This window comes from Rattus rattus, chromosome X (genome assembly GCF_011064425.1).
Source record: "Rattus rattus isolate New Zealand chromosome X, Rrattus_CSIRO_v1, whole genome shotgun sequence".
In the NCBI taxonomy this organism is placed as follows: Eukaryota; Metazoa; Chordata; class Mammalia; order Rodentia; family Muridae; genus Rattus; species Rattus rattus.
Genome location: NC_046172.1, coordinates 93,461,106 through 93,475,400, shown reverse-complemented (window position 1 = coordinate 93,475,400; position 14,295 = coordinate 93,461,106). Strand labels below are relative to the sequence as shown.

Sequence of the window (14,295 nt, the reverse complement as noted above, 5' to 3'; positions counted from 1 at the left end):
ACCAAAGGTACTATGCCAGACATGTGTAACTCATGTAAAAATTCAACATCACATATTGGCCACCTCAAGATGAAAAGGAGTAACTCCCTAAAGTTAACTGGCTCTACTCCCCTAATATTAAAACATTAAAAACCACATAGGAAATATAAAAATTCAAATAGATGTAATGTAGACCTGTGATAAATCGTAAGCAAAAAACTATCTGCGGGACAGCATGATGACAAATGGTCTACTGTGTAACTTTTAGACTGAGGCAGACAAAGGTTGGAAGGCCGGTTAATTTTCCCCTCCTTCTCCTGCTTCTGCTTCATCTCCTTGGGTATCTGATGTTCACAGTGTCCAGTTGTCTCTCAGTAACTGCATTATTAGTTTGCTGTCTTTGTATGACTCTTCAGTTATTGAAGCAATGGCTTTATCGAAAGCTGTTTTTGCAAGAGAGCAGACTTTCTCTGGGGAGTTTAGGAGCTCATTGTAGAAAACAGAGAAATTGAGGGCTAGACCCAGTCTGATGGGGTATGTCAGCTGCATCTGCTTTTTGCTGGTTGTAAATGCTTCTTGGTATGCTTGCTGTGACTAGTCCACAATTCCTTTCTTCTCATCACCAGCAACAAGTAACTACTAGGCCAAGTAACATTAGTAGTCACCCTTCATTTTCAAGGAGAAGACTTGGGCTGGAGAGATGGCTCAGCTGTTAAAGGCTAGGCTCACAACCAAAAATATAAGGAGAAGACTGTTTTCTGGTTGTGACGCATTGGAGATCAAGGACTTTTCCAAAAGAGACAGTACATAATTGCAGATGTCCCTCAGCTCTATCTTAGTCTTTTCTCTGTATTCTCTAGCCATCTGCTGCTTTTTCTCAGCACCCTCCGTCTTCTGCTCAATACTCGAGACGACCCTCCAAGATGACCTATAGGCTCCTACAACGTTTTATAAGCAACAGAGAGAAGGTTCCTCTCCTCATAAGACAGCTCGGCTCCTTGCTCAGTGAGACTTCATGCAGGCTGCCATGTCATCGTATCGCTCTGCCTGCTTGGCCAGCTTGGCCTTCTGCACCAGCTCATTTTTATCCATAACTGGATAGTCTGTGTCCAGAGTGGGTGGTGGCACATGGACCTGGCTCAGCAGTCTCTGGTCAGCAGTGGCAGTGGTGAACGGCAGTGGTGTAGTGACAGTGGTGGGCGGCAGTGGTGGCAGTGAGGGTGTCCCTGATCTGGCTGCTCCCAGGCTCCAGCTGCTCCCATAGAACATGTTTAGAACAAAAGCTCTGTTACGTTTTGGATGTGAAATGCCTCTGACAGGCTCATGTATTTGAATACTTGGTCTCCAGGTGGTAGTGCTTTTCAGGGAGTGTGTGAAATCCTTAGGAGGTAGGACCTGGTTGGAAGAAATGGGTTTCCTGAGGGTTGACATTGAGGATTGTGATCTGGTCCCACTTCCAGTCCAAGCTGCTTTCTTGCCCGACCACCATTTGAAATCCTTCAAATGCTCCTGCTACCATACCAATTCATGTTAGCTCCCTTCCGTGCTGTTATGATGGATTGCCTCCTTGTAACCATAGCCCAAGTAAACCTCTACGGAGTTACTCCAGGAATTATGTCAAGAAAGACTAGAATAGACCTCAACTTAAAACAACTGGTATTAGCTAGTTAACAAGTTGCATTAAAGCCTCAGTCTAAGGTATAGCAATTCGAATGTGCTCCTTCCTCATAACCTAATTGACTTAGATTGGAATGGGAGAATTTGGCCAACTCGTCCATGTTTTATGAAGTGTTAGGGAACTCTTTAATATATTGAGCCATGTTTTTATAACTACTGTGCTATTTTCTAGACGCTGTACCTAAACACTTAAAATTTTCCCATTTACTTCTTCAACTATAGTTGGACAATTATTATAAACAAACTGTATATGAGAAGCCAGGCATACAGAGGTTAAATATTTGCTCTAATTTTTACCACCTGGTAGGGCATAGAGCTGTAGGCCAAGAATGGTGATGCACATCCTTAAACTCAGCTCTTGGGAGGCAGAAGAAGGTGGATGGTTGTAAGTTTGAGGATAGCCTGGTCCACATAGTGAGTTCCAGGCCAGCAAAGGATAGGCTAGCCAAGGATGTACAGTGAGACCCTGTTGCCAAAACAAAGCAAAACAAAACAGATGAAGATGTAGGGCTGTACTTCAAATCCAAGAGGTCTGTTCTCAGAATCCCCACTCTTAACAGGAATACCCACGTTTTGCATCTGAGTTCAGTTGCGTCACAAAGACATAACTGTATGTGCACTCCCAGAGTCTGCTATATCCATGTACCCACCACCCACCCTAAGAACATACAATTATTACCGGTAGAATTGAAGTGCATATGAATGCCCTTAGTTGAATTCTTCTTCCCTTCTCTCCATAAGTTTTAATCATTATCCTAAATAACATATTGATCTATTTCACATATATTTTCTAAATGCCACATTTGTAGTATGCCATGTGTATATGCCTTTCATTTTAAGTGCATAGTGATTTATGGTGATTCACTATACATATATAAAAATGCTGCTTGCTATGCCTGTTTGTAAATTTTATATGCAAGCATCTGATAGGGCACATCAATAGGAACAGTGCATATTCTAGATCATAAAAGCACATCTGTACTCTGTTCAGTAGAAAGGAAGCATCTCAGAACGGATACACTGCTCAAAGTGTGTTTGCCTTAAGGATCTGTGATTCAGAAGTTCTGGAATGGAGCCCAAGAGTGTATATTTCTATCAAATTTCCAGCTGCTGCTGCTAGCAGTTCACACCAACTCATTATTAGATCACTCTGTGTCCGGTAAGCTAGGTGATTTTTTTTTTTTTTGTTCAGTGAAATGCATTGAGAACTAGACTTTCATTTCTCACTGTCAAGAGTGGAAAACAATTCATTTTAGTGCCAGCCAGGTGAGGCAAAACTAGAAAGAAGAGATATTAAAAATAAATTTGACTCGGTGTTATTCACATAAAAGCTCTAGGGCTTATGCAATGCAAACAAACTTTTTTATTTTTAACATGAGCATCTCTGAAAAGCTAGTGTAAAGTTAGATGTCAGCTGACAGCACTTTTCTGCGATGAACTGTAGAACAATGTCAATTTTCTGGGCTATCAAACCCAGGAAAATTAATGAAAAATATTTTTTCTTTTTCTGCACACATTTCTTTCTTCTAGGCTTTGTGACTGTAGGAAGAAATGAGATACAAGTAATATTTTTATGCCATCAAAAGACACTGCTGACTTCTAAATCTTATCAGTTCTGGTATAACTATGGTCACTCAGTAAGGAAAAAATTTCCTTCTTGTGAAACAGACCCTTACTATCAGAGTACTTAAATACTTGGAAGGCTTTATAAAACCATATTGGAAAGAAAAATGAACAAATTCTGGAAAGGGGGGGGACAAGGGAGAGGCTGGAGGAGTGTGTGAGGAATGTATCCCAAGTATCCTGTATACCTGCATGAAATTATATAACCTTCTAGAATATAAAAAGTAAAAAACCACTTGAGGGCATCTGTCACATCAACTTCATTGTCCTTCTGTTCATCATTACAAATATCCATTTGTTTCTCTTAGAGCCCACTCTGAATAAAGCTTTTGGCCTATGATCAGTAAACAAAACCCTATATATTCCCTCAAACTCCCAGGACCTCAGTTTCACTGTCTTTAGAATAAAAATGTGGCTGCTAACAAGTAATATTTTTATGCCATCAAATGTTTCTTAATAGAAACACTAAAAATGAGCAAGGCAGACAGAGGTGAATAGAGGGGATATAAGACTCAATTCCTAATTCAGTAGTAAAAAAAAAAAAAAAGAAACAACCTAATTTTATTTGACTATTCCATGAACTATAAAAATCTCAGCTAAACTAATATACATTTATCATGAACTGCAGTCTCACCTGAATCCCTTAACTTTTCAGTACTTTGTGAACAATCAGTCCTTCCCAAGTATTGTTAGTATGAAAGACTATATTTCTATGGCCAAGAAACAAAGGCCAAGCTTCCCTTGGTAATCTTTCTCTATTGGTCTTCCTTACTAGGGCTAATCAATTCCCATCTGTAGTAGTCTTAGAGCTATAAGATAAAGGGCTTGCCATCGGGAATGAAAGACATAAAATATATTGACTTCTGTATATAAATACATTATTAACTTCAAACTGTTATTAAACTATAACAGAATACTTTAAAACATGAAATCTCCAAACAATAGGGGTATGTCCGAAGTGGTTAATTAACACTAAGAGCTTTTAGCCTATACCTGCATTCCTCAGGGAAGTAGTAGTCCTTGTGGTCCCAGTCACTGTAAGGCCATGCTTCCAAGTCTCCAGTTTTATTCTTTCCCCATGGTTCCTCATCTTCAGTTCCTTCAAAGGCCTCATTTGAGGTTTCATATGCAATTGCTTCATCGGTGACCAGTGAATGTGAATCCAGAACGTCAAGACCACGAAAGAAATAAGACAGCATATACTTAACTTCCTCACTCAGGAATGTATTAACAGCAAAACCTGAAGACTAGAAATGTGAGGAGAAATGAAAGACTGCCTGAATCCTTCTTAGTAGCTGCTACAATATTTCTATTGCTCTCACTTTTTTGGGTAAGTTTTCACGGTGACCAATCTCACCATCTTTCCCAGCACTAGGATTACTGTTATTCCTGGACCATAGAAAGAAAGAGGGCCAGAATCAAATTGTCTGATTCCATTTTGTATACTCTTAGCAGAGCTTCATGTAAAAACTATACACCTGAGGCTGAGGCAGGAGGATTGCCATGAGTTCAAGGCTAGATGGGGCAACAAAACAAGAAATTCTTTCAATAGAATGAAAAAGGCTGTGAAAGATTGTTTACCCACTACAGACAAAAAGGGGGTGCCTGGTGCTGTCACTGGTAATCCTAAGGTCAGGCAGGTACAGAAGATTGGATCACATGGGATGGCTGCCCAGTCATCTGGGCCTAATTTGCAAATTCAAAGTCAGTGAGAGATACTGTCACAAACACATGAAAAGATAGATGGTAATTGAGTCAACATTCAAGAATGTCCTCTGGCCTCTTATGTGTGTACATATATAAATACTAAAAAAGCAAAAATTTAAAATCTGAAGATATACCTCAGTGGTACCACATGCGCTTATCAATGTGAGGCTCTGAAATATAAATAGAAAGAAAGGAAGGAAGGAGAAAGGAAGGAAGGAAGAAAGGAGGGAGGGTAAAAAAGAAGAGGAAGAAAGAGTTCATTTGCTGTAAAGTTAAAGAAGAAAAATCACCTTAAATTTGCAGTTTCTCAATCCTTAAAGATTTAAGCACTCTAGGTATAATATTTTTCATGGGTTTATCACAGTGGTTAGTTAGAAGACATGCTTTTTCTCCATACTAGAGGGTCTTTCTTAAATTGAGCTTCTACTTGGGCACAGTAGGCCCCAAAATTTCCAGGGCCTGGACTATCACTTGATCAGGATTAACAAGTTCTGAGCCTGGATTTTATGTGAACCATACAAGCAGGAGCAAGGGTAGAGGAATTGAGAGCCTGAGGCTGAGGCAGGAGTTTCATGTCCAGTCAGCTGGTGGTACTGACCCTGCAGTTGTTCAAACCTGGATTAGCTGCTTCCAGCCATCTGCAGGTCTGTCCCCCACCTCCCCTCAATCTAGGCAGCCCGCTGTTCTGCCTTCTCTGATGCTGCCCTGTCTTCGGAGTCTTACATGGGACCCCGGGATTCCCTCTACTGTGAGTCATCTTCCCGTTCTGCCTACCATGTGATATTTGTGGTGCTAAACCATAATAAGAATAAGGTCCGTCTATCAGATAACAGTGAAAAACAAATTCTATCAATGTAGAATGGGGTCCAAAATATCACCATAACTCACAGATACTTGAAGTTCCTGAGTCGTCATTGTCGTCATCATTATCATCATCACAGACGTGGTCACCATAGCCATCGTTGTCATCATCGATGCTATCTTCCTCGTCCTCCTCTTTTTCCTCCTCCTCTTCGCTGTCCTCTTCGGTCAAATACTCCATGAAGTCAAAATCCTCATAGAAGTCCTTATGGAAATTGAACTCAAATCCATCATCTTCTGCATAGTCATGCAATTCATCTTCATTTACCTCATCTTCCTGCTGCAGATTTCCATTGACGGGTGGGGGCTTCTGTACCATGACAAGGCCATCAACCTCCCGCCCTTCCTCTTTTTTCCAAATATTTTGCAAGCCTAATTGGCATGTCAGGAAACCTAGAAATCCTACAAAGACAAGCCATTCAAGGGACAACAGAACTACTATGAGGTATTCTTCCCTCAGGTTCAAGTCTCCATCAATATTTGCTCTGCTGCATAAGCCACCTACAGCTGAGTCTTGATTGCTGGTGAAGGCCATGTCCAGTCAGCTGGTGGTACAGCGGGGGTTGTGCTAAGTTGCACTAAAGCTGAAGCCAACAGTAGGTTACAGAAGAGCAGCACCCTTCTCTAACCCAGCGCTGGGGATTGTGGGACACGGTGTTGGCCCAGGGTATTCTGGGAAGGGCAGAGGTGGGGGCCTCATGTCTCAAAAGGAATTTTTTTTGGGCAACGGAGTCTGTGCATGGAGTACAAAAAGAACTTCTGAGACTATGTCCTCACCTGGAGGTGGAGAAGATAAGGAAAACACCGGATATGCTGTGACAGTTGGCGGAAACTGCAAGTTACCAAAGGCTGGCTCAAGAGCTCTAAGCTCATTGGTTGAAAAATAGTCATGCCCAAGTCACACACTCAATGAGTGACCAGTCTTCTCGGGCTGTGGTGTAGTTCCCTGGAAGGCCGCATTGTCTTCTGATTCTCTAATGGCAATGAATCTGCTGTAAAGTGTTTCAATATAGGGACTAGCTTGCTTTCCCCCAAGTCCCTTAGGGACAGCTTGTAGCTGGAGGGGCACAGGCTTTTAGCATGAGAAAACATAATACAATATTAGCAACCCCCAAACTCACACCGGAAAGAGAATAGCCATTTGCATGTGTTAACAGTATTAAAAACTGTTCGTGGTCATTTCAGCGAAACTCATGACGCCGAATACGATGGCCTGCAATTTCAAAGGCTCCAAAGCTTCTCCAAGGGATTCGTGGTCCAGTCTCGTCCTTCACCTCCACCAGTTTTGCCACACAAGCCACATAGGGTAGAGTCCTAATAGTAGGTGGACACAGCACGAGAGACACACAAGTCAGGGGAGTGCAGGAGGCGCGAGAGGGGGATGGCAAAAGTACAGAAGTAGCCTCCAGGTGACTGTAACAGAAAGGCTTGTTGTCATTGTAGTGTACCTGCATGCTATGACATTGGTTGGAGGGAGCTCCATTCAAGGGGTTTACTTTCAAATAAGAACACCAAAAAAGCCATGGTCAAATGTATAACTATGGACTGTTTTGCTCCCAGAATACAAATGGCCTCGGATTTAAGAGTTTGTTTTTACATTGTTGGTGTCAGAGGACAAATGGGCATTCTTCTGTCTAAAAAAAATGTACTCTCACCTTACATAAAAGCATAAAATCTGTGTATCTTAATATGTACCATACTATATGTAGTATGGTAGAAATAGGTTATATAATAATCCAGTCATGATAAACATGTCTAATTCTTTAAGACTTTCTCATTTTTTTCTGGTGAAACCTTAAATATACTTCATTTTTAAATAGGCAATATATTGCTGTTATCTATAGTTGCCCTACTGTGCAGCAGCATAAGAGACCTTTTGATCTCCCCAACATCCATTAATCACTATTAGTTAGTAAAGGATTATACAAAAGAATGGACTTTCCTAGTTTACATTGCCAATAATCACCCCTTTTGTGCTCTCTGATCTCCTCCCCACTTTCTCTGTCCCTCTCCTCTCTTTGAAGGATTCTTCACTAATTGGTCCACCGTACATTGCAGTAGTTATGCAGCATTTGTTGGGACACCATAGAAAGAAACACATCCAAACCTTCTGGTGGTTTGCTGCAGTTTCTTCCTGCTTCCTCGGACTTGAGCTGATTGGCAGAGTGACGTTAGCTAAAACAGATGTGTGTGATTAGGCAAGACACTGCTGAGGCAAGACCCATGGAGGACATGTGATGATTGGAGCAAGTCTAAATAGGACTCAATGGACAGTAATAAGAGCCCGAGCTAGGCTTGTTTATAGAGCTGGCTGTGCAACACTCATTGGTCTAGCATCTTCTTTGATCTTGGGTTCCCTGAAAGAGGCATAGCTGAGAACTTCTCCTGGAGTTCCTCTTGATCCTCCCTGCTGACTCATGCTGAGACTGAGGCCTGACTGTCTCTGCTAGGTAGTGTCACCTCTGCTGATTTGTGTTTGCTATCCTGACTCTACCAAACTGGAATGCTGGTGCATTGTTGAAGTGTTTGTGAGTGGATTGAGCCGCTGCTGATATCTGTGAACTGAACTGCTAATTTCCTGACAATACAGATAGAATTTGCTCCAATGAACCTTTCTAAATAGGTCCACTTACCCCATATCGTTTCTTTTCTGCTACCTCTCGTACGTGGTGGGTTAAAGCATTTAAGAACCATCATTAAAAGCAGACCTTGCATCGAGCATGGCTTCCGGAATCGCTGGTGGAGGTAGGTGAAGAAGGAGCAGGCCCTCACTGCTCATTCTCACTCCCTCTTTTTGTCCCTTTACCTCTTGGGCAACATGGCAGGCATGGAGGAGGCAGTGTTCTTTGGAGGCCACCTGGATCCAGACGACAGGGGAGAGGGAACCTCCAGCACAGCCAATTAAGCCTCCAAGAAGAAAAGACGGAAGAAGAAGGTCAAAGGGGCTGTGTCAGCAGGGCAACAAGAACTTGATAAAGAATTAGGAACCTCAGTGGATGAAGTAGCAAAACAGTTGGAGAGACAAGCACTGGAGGAGAAAGAGAGAGATGATGGAGATGTTGATGTTGATGGTGCAACTGGGAAGAAGAAGAAAAAGAAGAAGAGAGGACCAAGAGTTCAAACAAACCTTCCCTCAGTTCCAATATGTGATCTGTATCTTAATGGTGTATTTCCCAAAGGACAAGAGTGTGAATACCCACCCACCCAAGATGGGTGGACAGCTGCTTGGAGAACCACAAGTGAAGAGAAAAAGGTGCTAGATCAGGCTAGTGAGGAGATTAGGAGTGACTTGAGAAGCTGTGGGAGCACACCGGCAAGTTAGGAAATATGTTATGAGCTGGATCAAGCCTGGGATGACAATGCTAGAAATATGTGAGAAGCTGGAAGACTGTTCCCAAAAGCTCATAAAGGAGAATGGGTTAAATGCAGGCCTGGCCTTTCCCACTGGGTGTTCTCTCATCAACTGTGCTGCACATTACACTCCCAATGCTGGTGACACCATAGTCTTACAGTACGACGACATCTGTAAGATCGACTTTGGAATGCATATAAGTGATAGAATAATCAATTGTGCTATTACTGTTATTTTTAATCCCAAATATGACATATTATTAAAAGCTGTAAAAAAATGCCACTAATACTGGAACAAAGTGTGCTGGGATTGATGTTCATCTCTGTGATGTCGGTGAGGCCATTCAAGAAGTTATGGATTCCTATGAAGTAGAAATAGATGGGAAGGCATATCAACTGAAAACCATATGTAACTTAAGTGGACATTCAATTGGGCCATATAGAATTCACGCTGGAAAAACAGTGCCCATTGTGAAAGGAGGGGAAGCTAGAAGAATGGAGGAAGGAGAAGTGTATGCCATTGAGATCTTTGATAGCACAGGGAAGGGCGTGGTTCATGATCACATGGAATGATCACACTACATGAAAAATTTTGATGTGGGATATGTGCCAATAAGACTTCCAAGAACAAAACATTTGTTAAATGTCATCAATGAAAACATTGGTGCCCTTGCCTTCTGCTGAAGGTGGCTGAATCGCTTGGGAGAAAGTAAATCATTAGTGGCTCTGAAGAATCTGAGTGACTTGGGCATTGTAGATCCATATCCACCACTCGGTGACATTAAAGGATCATACACAGCAAGTGTTTGAACCTATCATACTGCTGCGCCCAACCTGTAAAGAAGTTGTCAGCAAATAACCCTATTAAAAAATGGGGTTCAGAACTAAACAAAGAATTCACAGCTGAGGAATAACGAATGGCTGAGAAACACCTAAAGAAATGTGCAACATCTTTAGTCATAAGGGAAATGCAAATCAAAACAACCCTGAGATTTCACCTCACACCAGTGAGAATGGCCAAGATCAAAACTCAGGTGACAGCAGATGCTGGCGGAGGATGTGAGAAAGGGGAACCTCCTCCATTGTTGGTGGGATTGCAGACTGGTACAACCATTCTGGAAATCAGTCTGGAGGTTCCTCAGAAAATTGGACATTGCACTACCTGAGGACCCAGCTATACCTCTCTTGGGCATATACCCAAAAGATGCCCCAACATATAACAAAGACACATGCTCCACTATGTTCATAGCAGCCTTATTTATAATATCCAGATGCTGGAAAGAACCCAGATGCCCTTCAACAGAGGAATGGATACAGAAAATGTGGTATATCTACACAATGGAATTCTACTCTGCTATCAAAAACAATGACTTCATGAAATTCATAGGCAAATGGAAGGAACTGGAAAATATCCTGAGTGAGGTAACCCAATCACAGAAAAACACACATGGTATGCACTCATTAATAAGTGGATATTAGCCCAAATGCTCAAATTACCCTAGGTGCACGGAACACATGAAACTCAAGAAGGATGACCAAAATGCACATGCTTCACTCCTTCTTTAAAAGGGGAACAAGAATATCCTTGGGAGGGAATAGGGAGGCAAAGTTTAGAACAGAGGCTGAAGGAACACCCATTCAGAACCTGTCCCACATGTGGCCCATACATATACAGCCACCAGACTAGATAGGATGGATGAAGCAAAGAAGTGCAGGCCGACAGGAGCCGGATGTAGATCTCTCCCGAGAGACACAGCCAGAATACAGCAAATACATAGGCGAATGCCAGCAGCAAACCACTGAACTGAGAACAGGACCCCCGTTGAAAGAATCAGAGAAAGGACTGAAAGAGCTTGAAGGGGCTCGAGACCCCATATGAAAAACAATGCCAACCAACCAGAGCTCAGGACTAAAGCCTACCCAAAGACTATGCATGGACTGACCCTGGGCTCCAACTGCATAGGTAGCAATGAATATCCTAGTAAGAGCACCAGTGGAAGGGAAGCCCTGGGTCCTGCAAGACTGAACCCCCAGTGAACGTGATTGTTGGGGAGGGCGGTAAAGGGAAGGATGGGGAGGGGAACCCATATAGAAGGGGAGGGGGAGGGGTTAGGGGGATGTTGGCCTAGAAACTGGGAAAGGGAATAACATTTGAAATGTAAATAAGAAATGCCCAAGTTAATAAAGATGGAGGGGAAAAAAAAAAGAAAAAAAAAGAAGTTGTCAGCAGAGGAGATCACTATTAAACTTAGTCCAAAGCCAACTCGACGTCTTTATTTCCTAAGCTTTATTGGAACATATTATACCACAAGTAATTTGCATCATGTTGTCTGTTTTAACAGTGGACCTGTGTAATACTGTTATCCATGTTTAAAGGAGTTTGATGAAAGCCAAAATGTCTACATGTAACTAACTAAGGAAAAGGCTTTCAAGATTTTACTGTTAACTGTTTCTCCTGTCTAGGAAATGCTGTACTGCTCACTAGTTAGGAATTACTTAATCGTTTTGTTTTGAAAACCTAAGAGATGCATTTTGGATATTTATATTGCCATATTCTTACTTGGATACTTTGAATGACTACATACATCTAGTTCTGCACCCATTCCTTCTGGTATTGCTTTTTAACCTTCCTGGAATCCATTTTCTAAAAAATAAAAACATTTTCAGATCTGAAAAAAAAAGCAGACCTTTAAAAACTTAGTTACATTTCTCTGCTTTCATGGTACAATTGTGTGTGTGTGTGTGTGTGTGTGTGTGTGTGTGTGTGTGTATCTCACATTTTTATCCACATACTTTTAGACTTGAAGGTATATCTTGATTTTGTGAAAATTGCCAGTAACTATAGATGTGCAATTCCCTCCATTGTACAATGATTTGTGTTCTTTTGGGAGCATAGATCCAGAAATTAGACAGGTAAGATTTACAAAAATATTTTTCTAATTTGCATGTAGTAATTTCTCCAGTTATTTCCATAGTAGCTATTCTAATTTACATGCTCATTGGCGATGTGTACCCTCCACAGACCCTCCTCACTTTCTAGTACTTATGAGGTTTGTTTCTTGGTAGTGTTTATTCTGACTGGGATGAGGAAGAAATTTTTGATTTTCATGTCCAAGATGGAAAACAATGATAAACAATTTCACATATTGTGGGCAGTATTCTTTCACTTAGAATCTTGCATATCTAAGATCCATTTTACCGACACATAGAGTAAAATTGAATTTTAGGTTTTAAAAATTTAAACCCTGTTAATTAGTTTTATTGCCTATTTGTAATGACTAGAATAGTCAATATATTTTAAAATAGAACTGATGAAAGGAAGCATTTTTGTTAATTAATGTGTTACATTAGAATTGGTTTTATTATTTTCAAATATGTGTATGTGTGTTTTGGGGTATGTGCAGGTGTCCAGAAAGGCTAGAAAGTTTGGATCCCTGAGGATCTTGAATTAGAGGTGGTTGTGACCCATGTGGTGTGGATGTGAAGGAAAGCCTTTAAATCTGAGCAGCCCCCATTCTTTTTTAAAAAAAACTTTTAATTTAAAAAAGGAGAAGTTGGGTGAGTAAAGAAGTTGGTAGGATCTGGGAAGAGTTGAGGAGGGAAAAGAACACGATCAAAATATATTGTATGAAAAAATAAATAAAATAGAAGAAAGCATTTAACACTCAATATCATGGTAGGTGTGATTTGATCATGAATGACCATAATGCTGTGAAGTTCTCTTCATTCTTACTTTGCATATTGTTTTTCTTATTCATGTAGAAAGATTGATCGATAATGTCCAGCTCTTTCTGTATCAATGGAGATAGCTATGTGGTGTTTTTGCTTTTCTTTTCCCACTTTATTTATTTATTTATTTATTTATTTATTTATTTATTTATTTAGCTTTATTGAGACAACATCTTACCTGGCTGTCCTGGAACTCAGTATATAGATCAGTCTGGCCTTAATCTCAGAAATCTGCCTGACTCTGTCTTCTGAGTGCTGGAATCCTTTAATTCCACCACACCCTGCCTTTTCTTCTCATTTTAATGGTGTTTTGTACTGATCAGTTTTTGAACAATGAACCATCCTTCTATTTCTGTGGTAAATTCTTTTTGACTCAGATACAAATCCTGTCTGTATTCTGCTGGGTTACTCTTGCTGGTAACTATGCTGTGATTCTCATATGTACATTTATGCAATATTGCTTTCTTTTCCTGATACCTTCACTTGGCCCCAGTATCAGAGTAACTCTGGTTTCCTAGACTGAATTAGAATGTGTTTCATACTTTCTTCCTTATTAAAGAATTTGAGAAATACCCATGTTATTTCTTCTTTACATTATTGGTAGTAATAGTGTACCAAATTTGGAAATGATTTGATTGCTTATTCGGGGCCTCTAATTATTAGTGTCCGTGTTTCATTTTATTTATTATTCAGTGTTTTTATTCATTTTTGCTTCCTAATATTTTAGCTTAGTGTTCTCATTTGCTGTCATGCAAATATTCATGCTACTTTCTTAGGGTCCTTTTACCATTTGTAAAATGTGCTACAATGTTCCTCATTTAATTTATGACCGTGCTGATTCCTTTTTATTTTTTATTCCTTTTGCTCCTCTCTTTTTTTCTTGGTTGTTGTAACCCAAAATGTTTTCAGGGTTTCTGAGACAAGCTTCAGATTCAGGAGTCTAAAAGGAATCCACTCAATTATCCATCTTATATAAAAATTAAAGAGATTATTAACGGTGAAATCAGACTGATATGAATTTTGTTCCAATTTAGATTTTGTCAATTTACATTTACATGTTTTCACATCACCACTAATATTGCTTTCCTTGGATAAATAAATATTGTGTGTGTATACATGTGTGAGTGTATGCCCACATATATATATATATATGCATTCAGAGGACAGAGGTATGCCTTGTATATTGTTCCTTTAAAGACATATATGTTATTTTTTGAGAAATGATCTCTCACTGGCCTGAATTTCCTGATTAGGTTAGTTGCCTGTCTGCAAGCCTCAGGGATCATCTTGTCTGTGTCTCCCCAGCATATCCACAAGGCTTTCTGTGGGACCTCTGTGGAGAGGTTGTCATGCTTATGCACTTTATCC

At 40.5% G+C, this 14,295-nt stretch overlaps 2 pseudogenes; one reads left to right on the top strand and one right to left on the bottom strand.

The window, feature by feature from the left end:
* Nucleotides 1-225: 225 nt before the first annotated feature.
* On the bottom strand, nt 226-1,071 carry LOC116888761 (annotated as a pseudogene).
* Nucleotides 1,072-8,665: 7,594 nt separating this feature from the next.
* On the top strand, nt 8,666-10,057 carry LOC116888087 (annotated as a pseudogene).
* The last annotated feature ends 4,238 nt before the right edge of the window (nt 10,058-14,295 follow it).